General features: G+C 40.9%; 1 pseudogene; it reads right to left on the bottom strand.

Moving 5' to 3' along the window:
* Positions 1-446: 446 nt before the first annotated feature.
* On the bottom strand, positions 447-15,192 carry LOC101344083 (zinc finger protein 221-like; annotated as a pseudogene).
* Between the last annotated feature and the right edge of the window lie 2,917 nt (positions 15,193-18,109).

Raw genomic sequence — 18,109 nt, 5'->3', positions numbered from 1 at the left:
GTTTTCTCTGCTATGAAAACTGATGATTACAAAATTCAAGTTACAAATGAGTTTTATAAAACATCATTTTATAAAATAACTTTACTCTGAGGATTCTCTACATTGTTTTCACTCTCGTCACTTTCATAAAATACATCATCATCATGGTTTCTTTGATGTCTTATAAGATATGAACTTAACTGGAAGTGTTTAAACATGTCTCACATTTGTAAGATTTTACTCCTCTGTGAATTTTATACAAATAGTGATCTTTTGATGTCCAATAGAAGACTTTATCACACATGTCACATTTGTATGGCTTCTCTCCAGTGTGGTCATTGATGAAGACTTCAGGTATGACTGTATTAACAAAGTACTCACACTTAATTTGTTTCTCTTCTGTGTGGACCTTCAGATGATTATCTAGACTGTAGCTCCACTTGAAGTCTTCCGACATTTCTGACATCTATATGGCATCTCTCTAGAGTGAACTCTCTAGTGACAATAAAGTTGTGATTTCTGACAAAATCTCTTCCTTCTCTCTTCATATTTGAATGGTTTCTCCCCAGTGTGGATTCTCTGATGGATGTGAAGACCTGATGGCTGAATGAATCATTTCCCACACTATGCACAACTATAAGGTTTCTCTCCTATATGGACCCTCTTATGAATATTAAGAATTAAAGGAAACTGGAAGCCCTTCCCACAGTTTTCTCATTTGTGGGGTTGTTCTCCCATGTGAGTTCTGCAATGATAATTAAATGTTGACTTAACACGGACGTTCTTACCACATATATCACATTTGTATGGTTTCTCCCCAGTGTGGATTCTCTGATGATACTGAAAATGCAAAGGATTAATAAAGTATTTGACATAGTCCTCACAATTACAAGGCATCTCTCCCGTGTAGACTCTGCAATGAATTAACGATATCCTCTACTAGTGAAGTACTTCCCACACTCTTCACATTTGAACAGTTTTTCTCCACTGTGGACTCTGTGATGGGTCAGAAGTTTTGAAGCATCCCAGAAGCATTTCTGACGCTTCTCAAAACTATAGGTTTTGTCTATTGTGTGGGTTCTACAATGAATTTGAACATTTGCTCTACAACTGAAGCCCTTCTCCCACTCTTCACATTGGTATGATTCCTCACCAGTATGGATTAGCTGGTGAACTTGAAGTTTTGACCTGTGATTGAAGCATTGCCCACACTCCTCATGCTTATAAGCTTTCTCTACATTGTGGGCCTTCTGATGTATTTTAAGATAAGAGCTCTAATAGAAAACCTTCCCGCACACATCACATTTATAGTGTTTTCTCCTGTATGGGCCACCAGGAGAATCTGACAATGAATTTTCATCCTAAAACTCTTCTCACACTCCTCACATTTGTATGGTTTCTCTCCAGTGTGGATTTTCTGATGGGCTTGAAAATGGGAAGGATAAATAAAAGCTCTGTCAAATTCTTCACAAGTGTAAGGTTTCTCTCTTGTATGGCTTTTCAAATGCAAACTGAGTCTCTAGTACTGAAGTATTTCCCACATTCCTCACATTTGTGTGGGATCTCTAGAATGTGGACTTTTTGATGATTTTGCAGACATGAGCTCTGACTAAATTCCTTACCACACTCACAGTTACAGCAATTCTCACCTATGTGAAATCTGTGATAATTATGAAGAGCTGAGATATAACAGAAGCTTTTTCCACAATCACTTCATGTATCACTTATCTCCTGAGTATCAACACTGATGAAGATCAAAGCTGGACACATTACTCAACGTTTTTGTACAAATATTACACTGATAAGGCTTCTCTACTGTGTGAATAGACAGTCCTGCCCCAACCTGGCAGGGTGAATCACCTTGTTTGTAGAACTGAGAACTGGAGTCTTGACACCTGGTTATTTCACTTGGATTTGGTGCCATATTTGGGAATAGGAAAGCTCCACATGTGGTCCTGCTTGTGGAAAAGTCTCCATCACCCTTGGGAACTTGTCTCCTGTAAGGAAAGAGAATGAAGTAATATAGAGAGGTAAAAGATTTGTTGAGAGTTTTCAAGATTTCACACTTAGAACAAGGGATAAGACATTAGTGAATCCAGAGAAGGTTCAGTTTTTCTTTGGTGTGATGCTGGAAGTATGCTATACTAATCCTGCCTTATTAACATAACTATCCCAAAATGGATTATAACCACAAGCATAAAGATTAAGATTTACATTACATATTTTTTGGGGCCACAATTCAATCCATAACAGTAATCTTCTCAGTTAAACACAAAAAAAGGATCTCTAAGGAAATTTTACAGAGGACAATGTCACTTTTATCCCTGTAGGAAGAGCCAATTAAATGCTGCCTCATTTGTCTTAGCAGACATCTAATCAGTCTGTGCACAACCCTATCTTGAGCTATTTTATAGGAAAATTACTCCAATGTGTAAGGAACTGAGAGACCCTGGAATGGTGGCAACAATTTACAGGCTTCAGAGAAATATATGTTATCCCTTACTGAATAAACTGTAGCATATAATTAGAATTGTCCTTCAGATGCTGTTAATAAAATACCTCAATGAAGATGAACAGGAAGCAAAGTTGAAGTGATGACATACCCTATTCTGAAACCTGACAGTAATTAAGACCTTGATAATCTCCAGGAAAAAAAGTGAACCAGTGCAAACTAATCTTTCACAACACAAACAGAGCTGGGGAGAAGGAATAGAACAGGGCACAGTGCAATGTTCTGAAAGTCAAGCCTATGAAAGGAGTTACATTCCTCCTGGTACTCTACCCAGTTAAGATACTTCCATGAATGGGTCTTTACGTCTTTGAGGTCTCTCTCAGCTGTCAGTCCATCAATGAGTCCAGTGTAAAATAATGAATACTGTCCACAGCCAATTCACCTCCGAAAATTTCCATCCCCCTTGACTCTGTGTATGTTCTAGAGAGCACTTATGACAACCTGACATGCTATCTAGGGCCTTTTTGTTTATTGTGTATCTTTCTGACTGCAAAGCAATATCAATGAGTACAAGCATTTACACTGTTGCCTACTTTATAAACACTGTCCAGAATAGTACATGGCACAGGTGAATATTCAGTGAGTAAATAAATCCCTGTTGGACTCTTTGGTGAGCATTTAAGTCACAGAAAAAAAAAATCTCTTTTAAATAAGCTATCTAAAATAGGAAAGAGCAGGAAGCCACTTTTGCTGGGAAAATGAAATGCTGTACCAGACATCAGGACACAGCAACAGTGATGCTGCTGATGAGAAAATCAGAGGTGACACAAATCTCATCAGTGAAAAGAAAGCACCACAGCCTATGCACTGGTTCCTTCTGACAATTTCAGACTGTCTCTCTGAAAGCAGATAAACTGACTGCTCACAATGGTTTTTCAAATTGAAGACTGCAGCCCATTAGGGTGTGGTAAAATCCATTAAAAGTTTGTAATCAGCATAAAACAAAAAAGAAAGAAAAGAACAGGACAGGAAATACCAGAGCACATTACAAGGAAGAAATATGTCACTTAGTAAGTAATTTCTGAACTCATATACAAAACTACACACACATGAAATGCTTCCACTGCTTTAAATGAAAGGCATGTTTCTGACTATGGCTTCTGCTGAAAAATGTTGGAGTAGTTTGGTTCAAATACTTGTCAAGTCCTTAATTAAGCCAATAATTAAAATGGAACATTGAAATGATCAGACATATAGGCAACAATCAGCTGTGTGACTCGTGTTACTCTCATCATAAATCGGCCCCCTTTAGCACAGGTAATGGGAACCCAGAGGTGGAGATGTGGATGTGGACTTTGGGGGTCGAATAGGCTACAACTGTCAAATCTTTGAAGGGAAATTAAGCTTGCCTGGTTATTGTCTGAGACTTCAGAAAAAACAGATTTCTTTTTCCTCTGCGTGGGCCTGTTTCAGAAGTGGATACCAGGATCTTCATACGAAAAAATGCATTACTTTATAGAAATGAATATGCACTCCTAAAAAAGGCTCCAGAAAATCCACAAAGAAAGTATGTTACTCAGCATGGTCAGAACCATGATATTTAAATGTCTCCCTAGGATGTGAATCAAGTGCACATGCACAAACACGCACTCACTACAAGGGCACCTAAGAAAGCAGAACTTGGTTAGGGCTTCACCTGAAGACACAAATGTTCTGCAATACCTCATTCACTCTGGTTTATGAATCACCTACTAGCTAATATGAGAACCCATCAAGGGCTTGAATATGGGAGTGACTTGATTGGACTTACATTTCTCATGGATCACATTGACCTCTAAACGGCAAACAGAATTTACGAGGGGAAGGGTGCAAGTAGGGCAATCAGGACATAGGAAGTTGCAATCATCCAGGAGAGAGGTTTGGCAATTTGTATCAGGGTAACGGCAAGAGAGGAGGAAGAACATAAAACAGATGGACAATACTCTACAAGGATTCTCAGTGGCTGGTTCTGATTTGAATCCCCTTCTCTTTGGGTTGCTGTCTTCATCATTGTCATGGATTGAATTGTGTCCCCCCAAAATATGTGTATCTATTTGGCTAGGCCATGATTCCCAGTATTGTGTGACTGTCCACCATTTTGTCATTTGATGTAATTTTCCTACGTGTTGTAAATCCTCCCTCTATGATGTTAATTGGGGGGATGGGGGGAGGAAGCATTTATCTTAATGAGCCACGACTCAATCTACAAGATTGGATTGTGTCTGGAGCCAATTTCTTTTGGGATATGAGAGAAGACAGCAGAGAGACAGGGAGACCTTATACCACCACGAAAGCAGTGCCTGGAGCAGAGCACATCCTTTGGACCGAGGGTTCCTGCACAGAGAAGCTCCTAGTCCAGGGGAAGATTGATGAGAAGGACCTTCCTCCAGAGCCAACAGAGAAAGCCTTCCCCTGGCGCTGATGCCCTGAATTTGGACTTTCAGCCTACTTTACTGTGAGAAAATAAATTTTTCTTTGTTAAAGCCATCCACTTGTGGTATCTCAGTTACAGCAGCACTAGATTACTAGGACAATCATCAAAACCTTTTCCCCTTTTCTAAGTGGCATATATCATGTTTAAAGTGTTGAAGGCCTCTGAACATTAAAAGTCACCTGTGTAAAATGAACACACTATAGGCACAATTTACTGAAAATTTGGGTTCCTACTGCATACTCATCAAGTAATCAGAAACACTGTTTCCCAAACATTTCTCTAAGATGACAATATTTAAGTAATATCATTAATTTCAAGACTCAGACATATATGCATAAATATGTATCACTAAAACATAGGTTCACCTACTTCTAAACCAATGTCTACTTTCTTCCACTGACTCACACCACTCATGCAATAGGCCAGTTTGGGCTGCAATGTGCTCCTTCCTTCTACTCTATTTTATTTCATAAATACTTGGTAGGAGAGTCAGTTCTCCAAACTCAGGTGACCACTCCATGACAATTTAAAATCTTGAAAATCTGAGCATTTTAGAGACACTCCTGAGGGTTGCTGTTCTCACCCACAGAAACCAAGTTCCTGATGTTCTCGACCATCACATCTCGGTACACCTTCCTCTCAGTGGAGTCCAGTAGCCCAAGATCCTTCTCAGTGAAGACCACAGCCAAGTCCTTGAATGCCACTGATTTCTACAACATCAAGCACAAGAATACCCAGTCTTAGAACTACTGCTCACTTGAAAAGTTTGGGAGAACAGGGGGAAGTTGTTCCAGATTTGGGGGAACATAAGTCAATGTGTAGATTTCCCAGCCCTTCTCTTTCTATCCTTCCAGTGTCATACATAGATTTTCCTTAGCATCATGGACAGCAATGAATTAAAGCCCTTGTATTTGACTTGGTGTTCTCAGAGAGTGATCCACTAGAACTCAAGATGTTGCATGCTGGGACACACATGGTTTATTTTTTGATTCATATTGCCAATTTCCTCAGAAAAGTTTGCAAGGTTAATTTGAACAGTATTTGATAGCACCCACCCCCCTCCTATCAAATACTCTTACTCTGGTAAAAATTTTCTTTAATGTCTGCCAAATAAGCTTTTGTTAATCTGTCTTGGACAGGTACCTACTGCCTCTCCTAAACTCTAAACGCACACCTCACATTCATGAATTCCAACATTCAATGAACTGAGATCCCGTGTCTGAGTATATATTCCAATGATCTGTCCCTTGCCAGTCAGGAGACCATGGACTAGTTCTCCACATACCTTACTTTCCAATTTGCATATTGAAACGTGCATTACAAGTTTTTTTCAAGGAAATACATACATACATATACATACACATTAAAAAAAACTCACTTGTAAAAGTGTGTGGCACAGAATAAGTGCTTAATAAATGATAGATACTATTATAATTATAATTATTATCTATTTCAACCCATTTCATGCCTATATAGTATTCCAGGTGTGAAACAAAGAATTTTTCAGCCAATGTCCCTGGTTCCTGGGAGGTAGCCTCTAAACCCTTAGAATTTCCATTGTTATTCCTGATGGCCCCCTGGGACCACACCTGGTAGTTTAGACTAATATGATGACTCAGGATGGGGGCTGACCACACCAGTAAGATCAACTATGTGATCAGCGTTTTGGAGTTCTGACTCACATGATACCAGCCCAACTTACAGCACAGGAGGGTGGCTTATTTTGAGTTGAGTCATGTGGCCTTGATTCAATCATGTCTACGTAACAAAATCCCAATAAACATTCTGGACACCAAATTACAGGTGATCTGGCCTGGTTGACAATATTCTTAGTATTGTTACATTTTGATGTGCCAGGAGTGTGAAATGTCCTTGAGGACAAAGGAAGCTTCCTGATGGGGACACTACCTGACATTGTCTATGCCTCTCTCCCTTTGGCTGGACTTGATTTGGAACCTTTTGCTATAATAGAACTCTTATTGTAAGTATAGAATTTCTTGAATTCTAAGAGATATTTTAATGAATTATTCAACCAATTGAATAGTGAGAATTCCTGACTTTCTAATTAGACGGTCAAAAGTAAGGGTGGTACAGAAGCAGAAGGTGTCTGAAGTGAGAGTATTGTGGAGAACTGTGGCCTGAACCGGTGAAGTTTGGCCTAATTCTAGGTAGTTGGTATCAGACACAATTTGCACCACAGAACTGATGGTCTATTTAGAGCATTTGTAAAAAGTGCTGAATATCAATAGCAAAAAGGTGGAAACAACCTAAGTTCCCCTCAACAAATTAATGGATAAGTGAAATCTGGCTTGTTATTCTTAGGTGCCATTGAGTGAGTTGCGACTCATAGCGACCCTGTGTACAACAGAGTGAAACACTACCCAGTCCTGCACTATCCTCACAATAATTGTTACACATGAGCCCATTGCTGCAGCCACTGTGTCCATCCATCTTGTTGAGGGTCTTCCTCTTTTTCGCTGACTTTCTGCTTTACCAAGCATAATGTCCTTTTGCAGGGATTGGTCCCTCCTGATAACACGTCCAAAGTATGTGAGACGCCGTCTCACCGTCCTTTTTTCTAAGGAGCATTCTGGCTGTACTTTTTCCAAGACAGATTTGTTCCTTCTGGCAGTCCATGGTATATTCAATATTCTTCTCCAACACCATAATTCAAAGGCATCAATTCTTCTTTGATCTCTCTTATTCACTCACTGTCCAGCTTTCCCATGCATATGAGGTGACTGAAATACCTTAGTCCCCAAACTGACATCTTTGCTTTTTAACACATTAAAAAATTCTTGTGCAGTAGATTTGCCAAATGCAATACTTTGTTTGATTTCTTGACTGCTGCTTCCATGGGCATTGATTTTGGATCCAAGTAAAATGAAATCCTTGACAATTTAATCTTTTCTATTTATCATGATGTTGCTTATTGGTCTACTTGTGAGGATTTTTGTTTTCTTTGTGTTGAGGTGCAATCCATACTGAAGACTGTAGTCTTTGATCTTCATCAGTAAATGTTTCAAGTCCTCCTTCACTTTTACTAAGCAAGGTGGTATCACCTGAATATTGCAGGTTGTTAATGAGGCTTCCTCTAATCCTGATGGCACATTCTTTTTCATATAGTCCAGCTTCTCAGATTATTTGCTCAGGTTGAATAAGCATGGTGAAAAATTACAATCCCTAACACGTACTTTTCCTGACTTTAAACCACACAGTATCCCCTTATTCTGTTTGAACAACTGCCTCTTAATCTATGTACAGGTTACTCATGAGCACAATTAAGTGTTCTGGAATTCGCATTCTTTGCAATGTTACCCATAATTTGTTATGATCCACACAGTCGAATGCCTTTGTATAATCATTAAAACACAGGTAAACATCCTTCTGGGATTCTCTGCCTTCAGCCAAGATCCATCTGACATGAGCAATGATATCCCTCATTCCACATCCTCTTCTGAATCCGGCTTGAACTTCTGGCAGTTATCTGTCAATTTAATGCTGCCAACAGCTTTTGAATGATCTTCAGCAAAATTTTACTTGCGAGTGATATTAACGATATTGTTCGATAATTTCTGCATTTGGCCAGATCACCTTTCTTTGGAATCGGCACAGATATGGATCTCTTTCAATCAGTTGTTCAGGTAGCTGTCTTCCAAATTTCTTGGCATAGATGACTAAGCACCTCTACCATTGCATCCATTTGTTGAAATATATCAGTTGGTATCCCGTTAATCCTTGGAGCCTTGTTTTTTGACATTTCCTTCAGTGCAGGTTGGACTTTTTCCTTCAGTGCTATCGACTCTTGATCATGTTACTTCCTGAAATGGTTGAACGTCATCCAATTCTTTTGGGTACCGTTACTCTGTATATTCCTCTCATCTTCTTTTGATACTTCCTGCACTGTTCAATATTTTCCCATAGAATCCTTCAGGATTACAACTCGAAGCTTGAATTTTTTCTTCAGTTCTTTCAGCTTGAGGAATGCAGAGTGTGTTCTTCCCTTTTGGTTTTCTAACTCCAGGTTTTTGTACCTCTCATTATAATACTTTGTCTTTTAAAGCTGACCTTTGAAATCTTCTATTCAGCTCTTTTACTTCACCATTTCTTCCATTTGCTTTACCTACTCAACGTTCAAGAACAAGTTTCAGAGTCACTCCTGACATCCATATTGGTCTTTTCTTTTTTTGCTGGCTTTTTAAATGACTTAATGCTTTCTTCACGTATGATGTCCTTGATGTCAATCCACAACTCGTCTGGTCTTCAATCATTAGTGTTCAATGTGTCCCATCTGTTCTTGAGATGGTCTCTAAATTTAGGTGGGATATACTCAACGTTGTACTTTGGCTCTCGTGGACTTGTTCTAACTTTCCTCAGCTTCAACTTGAACTTGCATATGAGGAATTGATGGTCTGTTCTGCAATTGGTCCTTGGTCTTGTTATGACTGATGATATTGAGCTTCTCCGTTGTCTTTTTCCACAGATGTAGTCTATTTGATTCCTGTTTATTCTTATCTGCTGAGGTCCAGGTGTATAGTCACCATTTATGTTGTTGAAAAAAGATATTTGCAATGAGTAAGTTGTTGGTCTTGCATAATTCTATCATGTAATCTCTGACTTTGTTTCTATCATCAAGGCTATATTTTCCAACTACTGATCCTCCTTCGTTTCCAACTTTTGTATCCCAATCACCAGTATTTATATCTTGATTGTACGTTTGATCAATTTCAGACTGCAGAATTTGGTGAAAATCTTCAGTTTCTTCATGTTTGGCGTTAGTGATTGGTACATAAATTAGAATAATAGTCATATTAACTGGTCTTCCTTGTAGGCATCTGGATATTATCCTATCACTGACAGCACTGTACTTCAAGATAGATCTTAAAATATACTTTTTGATGATAAATGTGATGCCATTCCTCTTCAATTTGTCATTTCTGGCATAGTAGACCATAAGATTGTTCAATTAAAAATGGCCAATACCAGTACATTTCAGCTCACTAATGCCTAGGATATCAATCTTTATGCAGTCCATTTCATTTTTAACAACTTCTGATTTTCCTAGATTCATATTTTGTACATTTTATGGTCTTATTATTAATGGATGTTTGCATGCAGCTATTTCTTCTCTTTTTCAGTCATGCCGCCTCAGCAAATGAAGGTTCTCAAAGCTTGACTCCATCCACATTATTAAGGTTGACTCTACTTTGAGGAGGCCACTCTTCCCAATCGTATTTTCAGTGCCTTCCAACCTGAAGGGCTCGTCTTCTGGCACTATATCAGACAATTTTATGCTGCTATCATAAAGTTTTCAATGACCAATTTTTTCAGAAGTAGACCACCAGGTCCTTCTTAGGTCTGTCTTAGTCTGGAAGCTCTGCTGAAACCTGTCCACCATGAGCGACCCTGCTGGTATTTGAAATACTGGTGGCATAGCTTCCAGCATCACAGCAACATGCAAGCCATCACATTATGACACACTAACAGATGCATGGTACACACATACAAGGACTACTCAGCTATAAAAAAGAATGAGTTCCCAAAACATCTTTGAAGGGGAATCAGGCTTTGCAAGGCCAAATACAAGTACCCTCATGTGATCCACTAGTTCACTACTATTTGCCGAGTCATTCTTATATAATCTCCTGGTTTGTAGCCACTGTTGTCCACTGCCAGTATAAAACCTCTGCTCTCTCACAGGGTCGTCTGTTGGGGGATTGGTCTGCCTCTACACCTCTCATTCAGGCTGCCTAAGTAAAGTCCTTAAGCCAAGAGCACTCTCTGATAAGGAGGCTGGGAATTGGGTTGCCTTCTCCCTTCCGGTTCCTTCCCCTTATCAAAGAAATTTTCCTCCTTTTCTGGACACACAGTAACTTTCTCTGTCTCTTTCACATGCACAGGTAGCCATACAGCACGTGGTCAATCCTACTTCTATACCCGTTCCCGGTGGGGAGTGTATGGGGTGTCTTCTGTTATGGCACAAGAGGGGGAACATGCCAGATTATAAGAGCCAGCCTCGAGGGGTGGACTGAAGGGGAAACAGGCTTTGTGAGGCTGAACATGAGCACCCTCATGTGGTCCATCAGTTCACTACCATGTCCTAAGTCATTCTTAGGTAAGCCCCTGGCTTGTAGCCACTATTATCCATCACCACTATAAAGCCTCTGCCCTCCCACTGTGCAGCATGGAGATCTGCTTTGGTCCTGTGGCCGCCTAGGACTCACCTCATTTGTAAGTCTCCCTACTAAACTCCTTTGCTGCCACCCTGGAGTTGCTCACCTCTTTCTTTGGTCTCTCACACCCTCCATTTTTAGAGGCAAGTTTCACGTTACTGGTCCACGCCTGGAAAATCTCACAATGTGGATGAATCTAGAGGACATTAGGTTGAGTAATATCAACAAAAAGAGACATATTGTAATTTCTCTTTTCTGAAATGATAAGAATAGTTAAATATATGGGTACTAATGTTCACTGGTGGTTTCCCGGGGAGAGGGAGATGCATTCCCTAAATAGCCGTTCTGTTTTGTTTATGGTGATGGGAAAGGTGGCACCATATGTGGGTGAACTATGCACAGCTTGACTAATGAAATTGATGTGAATAAGCTGTACACAAAAAAAACATGAATTGTCAAGTGCTGTGTCCTGGTGGCGTAGTGGTTAAGAGCTTGGCTGCTAACCAAAAGGTCGGCAGTTCAAATCCAATAGCTACTCTTTGGAAACTCCATGGGGCAGTTCTACTCTGTCCTATAGGGTCACTAGGAGTCGGAATCAACTCAATGCCATTGGGTTTCGTTGGGTTTCATTTGGTTTTTGGTTTAGGTTATATACAATTTGGCAACAATACAACCAAAAAAAAAAAAAACAGGAGGAGTTGCTACAGATGCTGATACTAATTAGATATTACCAATTGCCTCACAGGAGTAGTTCTCTCGGTTTGAGGGATTAGGATCGTGGTCTCCTGGGACAATCAATTGGGATAATATAGTTCTTAAAGTTTATGTTCTACCTCCTGTATGGTGAGTAGTGTCTAGAATCTTAAAAGCTTAGGAGCAGCCATCTAAGATACAACTATTTGTCTCCATTCATCTGGAGCAAAAGAGAAAGGAAACCCCAAAATCAGTGAAGGAACTGGATGACAGGACTAAGTGTCTCCGTGAACCACTGCCTCCTCTACATTGAGGCCAGAAGAACTAGATGGTGCCAGGCTACCTCTACTAAATGTTCTGATCAGGGACACAACAGATGTATCCTGACTGAAGGGGAGAAAAATGCACAGTAGCACTTCAAATTCTTAATGAACCCAGATTTACTGGACCTATTAAAGCTGAAGGAGTCCCAGAGACTATGGGTGTAATGTACTCTTCAAACCTTGAAGTAATACTATCCCCTGAAGTCAAACTTTAAACTAAGTAACAGTCTAGCTCAAAAAGTAAAGATTATCACCCTTAAGTACTTCATTCTTTTAAAAAAATTATCTACATAGGTCCAAATGGACAGCAGCTATCACAAAGCATACAGGAGAAGGTTGGAGGATAGGGAGTTTAAGTCCATGGGAGTGAAACTACTAAAACAAAAACAAGGAGAATGTTGACACAATTTGAAGAATGTAACCAATGTTAATGATCATTATGTCTAGAAACTGTTGAATGGGAGTGGTATTTCCTGTGTATATTTTCACAAAAAATAAAACAGAATTTTTTTTTAAATTCAGAATATCATTTTCTGTAGATCTTACTCTCCTATCTGAATATTTAATGTAAATTTCTGGTGAAAATTAAAATGTCAGAAAATAAGCATGTTTGAAATTGTGATCATACAATGGCAGATTTTCTTCCTTCACTTATCTTTCAAGAGAGTATAAGTATCCCTGACTCTACATGAGATGGCTAAGCAGGCTGAAAATATTTCTATAATTTGGTAATTAAATGAATAAATTATTTTTATAAGGATCAGCACAAAGCTGGTTCCTGAGTCAGAGGTTAAAGGTATCCTAAATGTCCCATTTTTCCAAACTGCTGTACCACTCTATCATCTCTAACGTCAACTACTACTCCTCCTCTCAGTATTCTCCCTCATATATTTGGATTTGGTACTTTCAGCTAAGTGGTTTATTAGGGAAATAACAGGGTACAGCTTGGGGTTGAGATCAACTTGGAAGTAACAGGAACAACTCAGGACACAGTTCCTTGATCAGGACAGCTTCTTCTTGCCCTCTGCCACCAGGCCCTGCTAGGCCTTGTGGCCCCTGGGCCTTGCTGAGGGCCTTCTTGGGCAAGTGTTACACCCCTTAGCTCCATGGGTTGGCAAGCCCTACCATGGGCATCTCGCACTGGTCTACTGATTCCTGCCATCTTGTGCCACCGTTTCTCACTGTCTTCCACATTACAGCTCCTGTCTCCCTCTACACCTAACAGGATGGCAAAACTGACCAATCTCCTCATTAAGGTTCCATACATGTTATTTACATGGGGTGCAAATAGCATAAGGGTGCTATGCACCTCGTTTACATTATTAGCAAGCTACCCAATCTTCTTGGTGGCCCACAAGCACCTCATAGGCATAGTCCACCCAGTCATTTGGTGAGAGTTACAAAACCATGGCAAGAAAGGTCATATAAAAGGGATCCATCGCACTGAATGCTAACCCATAGCTTTTCTATGGTTCTTTCATCCTTTGACGATAACGTCCCCCTCCTAATTATTTTACCAGTCCAAAACATTCATTAACAATTTATCCTTCAGTAGGACAAAGAGTCCTAAGAGTGAGGTTATTCAGGTACCAGTTATTCAGGTCTTATGCAGGTATCCATCTGGTCTGTTCAGGTTCTCAAAAGTCATCTCAGCTTCACGCTCTCCAGACTCTGATAAAATTTGACTGAGAGATTTTCCCTTGCTCTGAGACTCTCTCAAATTATCAGATAATGTTAGATTTCCTTCGCTGCATAATCCAATTATTCATTATTTTACCTTCTGCTGTTATTTCTCCTTCCTTCCATTTGTCATTTATTTTTACCTAAATTTTTCTACCTTGGGAAGGATCATCAGGTTCAGCTGCTGTGCCAGTACAGATTGCTGATAGCAAGACCAGTCCAGTAAGTGCTTCCTCCTCAGTCCCCTCCCATTAATATTGGGTGGGGCTATATAGGTATAATACTAGTGGGCTATCTCAACCACTAAGCAATATGCCAGTATTCACTGTCAACCACAATTCCGCCAGATGAGGGGAAGGTACAATCCATCCTATCAGGCCCTTGGTAATTCTGGTGTATAGGTTTAGGGGTATACTGTCTTTCGTAGGGATCATCCTTGCATCCCTGGTCCTAGGATCACAGCATCTGGCAGGAAAAAAAATCAATTTTAGGTGACATGGGGAAGAACTGTATAGTGGCATCAGCGTCATCCCCTACCACCTCTTTCCCAGATCCCCAGAGAAGTGGAGGAATCTGCCCAGTGCTGATCTGCCCTGTGACCCACTCATGTTGAGTGTGAACACACACTCATGAAGGCATGTGATGCAGCCTGTCATACCTTTATCTCCCCCCATTTTAGAAAACCGTTTCAATTGCCCATTCCAATTCTCTATCAAACCATTACTCTGTGGGTGGTATGCAACATAGTATGCCTATTTAATATGTTTCTTGGCCCATTGCTTCACTCTGTAAGCTGTAAAGTGTATTCCTTGGTCTGATGAAATATAACTCGGTGGCCCAAATTCATACAGTATCTTTTGTTCCAGTCTCTTAATGTTGATTGTGGCATTTACATACGTGTACAGGATATGCAAATCCTAGTCCACAGTTTATATCTATTCCTGTGAAGACCCATCTGTAGCCACCCAGTACACTGGCGTCACTGTTCCAATATAATCAAATTGCCAAGTATGTGCAGGGCCTTCCTCCTGGGGAATCTGCCCCATAGCCATCTGCAACATCTGCCTTTCTTGCTGGAAGACAGAGCAGCCCTCACTGGCATTTTGTGCCTCAGAGGGTACAAGAGCAATGTGTCTGGATTCAGCCCATCTCTGCATTGCTGCAGCTCCTCCCACATCTCATTTCATGAATGCAGTTGGTCACCTCAGGTGAGCTTACCAACAGGCCCACTTGCTGATTCCAACTGCTCTCCAATCCAGGAATGGGGTTCTTCTGATGGGCATCGACACGTCCTATTCTAACGTGCCCTCTAAATTCCCAGAGTGCTTTCCATAGGTTCATGCCCCATACAGGTGTCCCCTTAATAGTCCAATTTTCCATCACCAATTTGCACGGCCATATATCTAGGGCATTGGCCATAGCCTATGAATCAGTAAAAATCCAAACCTATGGGCTCTCATCATTGCCCAGTTCTTCCATCACAGATAGGAAGACAGCATGCAGTGCAGCCCATTGAGCTCATCTGTTCTTACTTTCTTCAGTCAGGGTCTTTCCATTTGCTGGTCTTAATGCAGCAGGTTTCCACATCAAATGTTATCCATGTACACTGGAACTGCCATCTGTGAACCAAGTAACCTTCTGCTGGTAAGCAGAAAGTTGTTCATAGGGCGCTGTCCATGTGGCAATGGGCTCTGGAAGCTTCTCAGGTGGTTCTAGGGTAGGACCTATGGGGAAAGAAACTACCTGCTCTTGGATACAGTGGGTGCCTCCTTGCATTCCCCAGGAGCTTGTTCTTGTATGAACCATTTCCATTTTATTATGGAACTATTTTGGCACCGCCTTCCTTGTTAGAGTGTTTCTCTGACATCACCCAAGACATTATGGGTATTTCAGGCTTCATGATGATTTTATGTCCTTCTGTCAGAGGCAAAATCAGTCAACATCCAATAGCAGGCGAGTAATTGCCTTTCAAATGGCGTGTATCATGCTGCAGGGTATGGAAACTTTCTAGTCCAGAATCCCAGGGGCCATGGTAGGGCGGCATTCTCAGGTTTTTGCCTTAAGCTCTAGACTGCATAAGCACATGTGGCAGATACCTCCAAAATCATGTCTGAATGTGGATCGTCATGGACTGAACTGGGTACCCCCAAAACATGTGTTAACTTGGTTAGGCCATGATTCCAAGTATTGTGTGGTTTTCCTTCATTTTGTGATAGTAACTTTATGTTAAACTGGATTAGGGTGGGGTTGTAACACCCTTACTAAGGTCACATCCCTGATCCAATGTAAAGGGAGTTCCCCAGGGAGTAGCCTGTACCAACTTTTATCTTAAAAGAGATAAAAGGAAAGAGAAGCAAGCAGAGGGGGGGGATTTCATACCACCAAGAAAGCAGCGCCGAAAGCAGAGCACATCCTTTGGTCCCGGGGTTCCTGCAAGGAGAGTCTCCTAGTCCAGGGGAAGACTGATGACAAGAACCCCCAAGAGCCAACACAGAAAGCCCTCCCCTGGAGTTGACATCCTAAATTTGGACTTCTAGCCTACTAGACTCAGAGAATAAACTTGTTAAAGCCATCCACTTGTGATATTTTTGTTACAGCAGCACTAGATAACTAACACAATCATAAAGGCCTAAAGGCAGGGAGAGTTCAACTACTTTCTGTAATTCAGATATAGCCTGCTATTGCTCTGGCCCCCATTAGAATGCAGTTTTCTTTTGTGTGATTTTATGGATGGAAGCCAGCAATATTCCCAGATGTGGAATATGTGTTCTCATAAACCCAAATACACCAACCAAACCTTGGGCCGCCTGCTTAATCTTGGTAGGTAGTGACAGCAACTTATTCTTGGTTTTGCCCATTCCCTTCCCGGACTACCTTCTTGATGAACAGCAGTCAGAAGTGTACTTCCTGTTGTTCTGACATGATTTTTCTTTTCCAGGTCAGCCCTCAGACTGGTGGTCATAGCTCTGACAAGACTGGATCTGGGCTTGGTTCAGTGCTACAACCCACCCCTACATTCTTCTTCCCTGCCATTGCAACTATTACTGGTAACAGAAACCAAGGAATTTTATGTTTCACCCTTTCCTTATCACTCTGTATTTCCATATGCATACACAACTAGCCAATTCCTCAGGAGTTAGATGCGGTACTCTTAACTCCCATTAATAGCTTTTGCCTTTGGTAACTAATTGCAACGTAACAGCTGCTTCAATCCACAGGTGTTTTTTTTTTATCCCATCCAGAAACCGAAGATTTATCATGGTCCCATTTATCCACCTTTTTCAAAAACCATATTCCAGTGAGGCTGGGCTGTTATAACAAACCTCATTCCACTTCTGATACCAAATAAATGAATGATTTATTTTATAAGGATCAGCACAAAGCTGGTTCCTATTAGGTGGAGGTTAAAGACATTCCAAATGTCCAGCTTTTCCAAACTGCTGTATCACTCCATCATCTCTAACATCAACTAATCCCCCTCCCCTCAGTACTATCCCTCCTATCTTTGGGCTCGGTAATTAGCTGCAACATCTCACAGAACTCACGGACCATCCTTACAGTTAAGTGGTTTATTAGGGAAGATGTTGTTCTGTTAGGTGCCAATGAGCTGGTCCCAACTCATAGAAACCCTATGTAAAACAGAACGAAAACACATCCTGGTCCTGTGCCATCCTCACAATCATTGCAGCCACTGTGTCAATCTATTTTATTGTCTTCCTATTTTTCATTGACTCTCTACCAAGCATGATGTCCTTATCCAGGGAGTGGTCCCTCCTGATAACATGTCTAAAGTACCTGAAAGTCTTGCCATCCTTGCTTCTAAGGACTATTCTGGCTGTACTTCTTCCAAGAGAGATTTATTCCATTCTTCTGAGAGTCCATGGTATATTCAATATTCTTCACCACCACCACAATTCAAAGGCATCAATTCTTCTTTGGTCTTGCTTATTCACTGTCCAGCTTTTGCATGCACATGAGGTGACTGAAAATACCACAGCTAAGGTCAGGTGCACCTTAGTCCCCAAAGTGACATATTTAACACTTTAAAGAGATCTTTTGCAGATCTGCCAAATGAAATATGTTCTTTGATTTCCTGACTGCTACTTCCATCGGTGTAAGTGAGGTGTAGACAGGCAACATGCAGGAGGAGGCAGCGGTAGTCAGGGCTGAAGGAACTGGGCTGGGGACTTGAAGTCTCTTCTTCCTAAGAGGCCTTTCTGCCACCTCTGCGGCCTCTGCTGGGTCGAGGTAACCTGGCCTAACCTGCCCACAGACGTGGGAGCCACCCATCACTGAGACCCATCTCCATGGCCTGAGAGCAGGGAAGTGGAGAGGC

The sequence above is a fragment of the Trichechus manatus genome, unplaced genomic scaffold (genome assembly GCF_000243295.1).
Source record: "Trichechus manatus latirostris isolate Lorelei unplaced genomic scaffold, TriManLat1.0 scaffold00216, whole genome shotgun sequence".
NCBI lineage: Eukaryota > Metazoa > Chordata > Mammalia > Sirenia > Trichechidae > Trichechus > Trichechus manatus.
The sequence above is the reverse complement of the archived record's forward strand: the minus strand, read 5'-3'. Positions and strand labels throughout refer to the sequence as shown.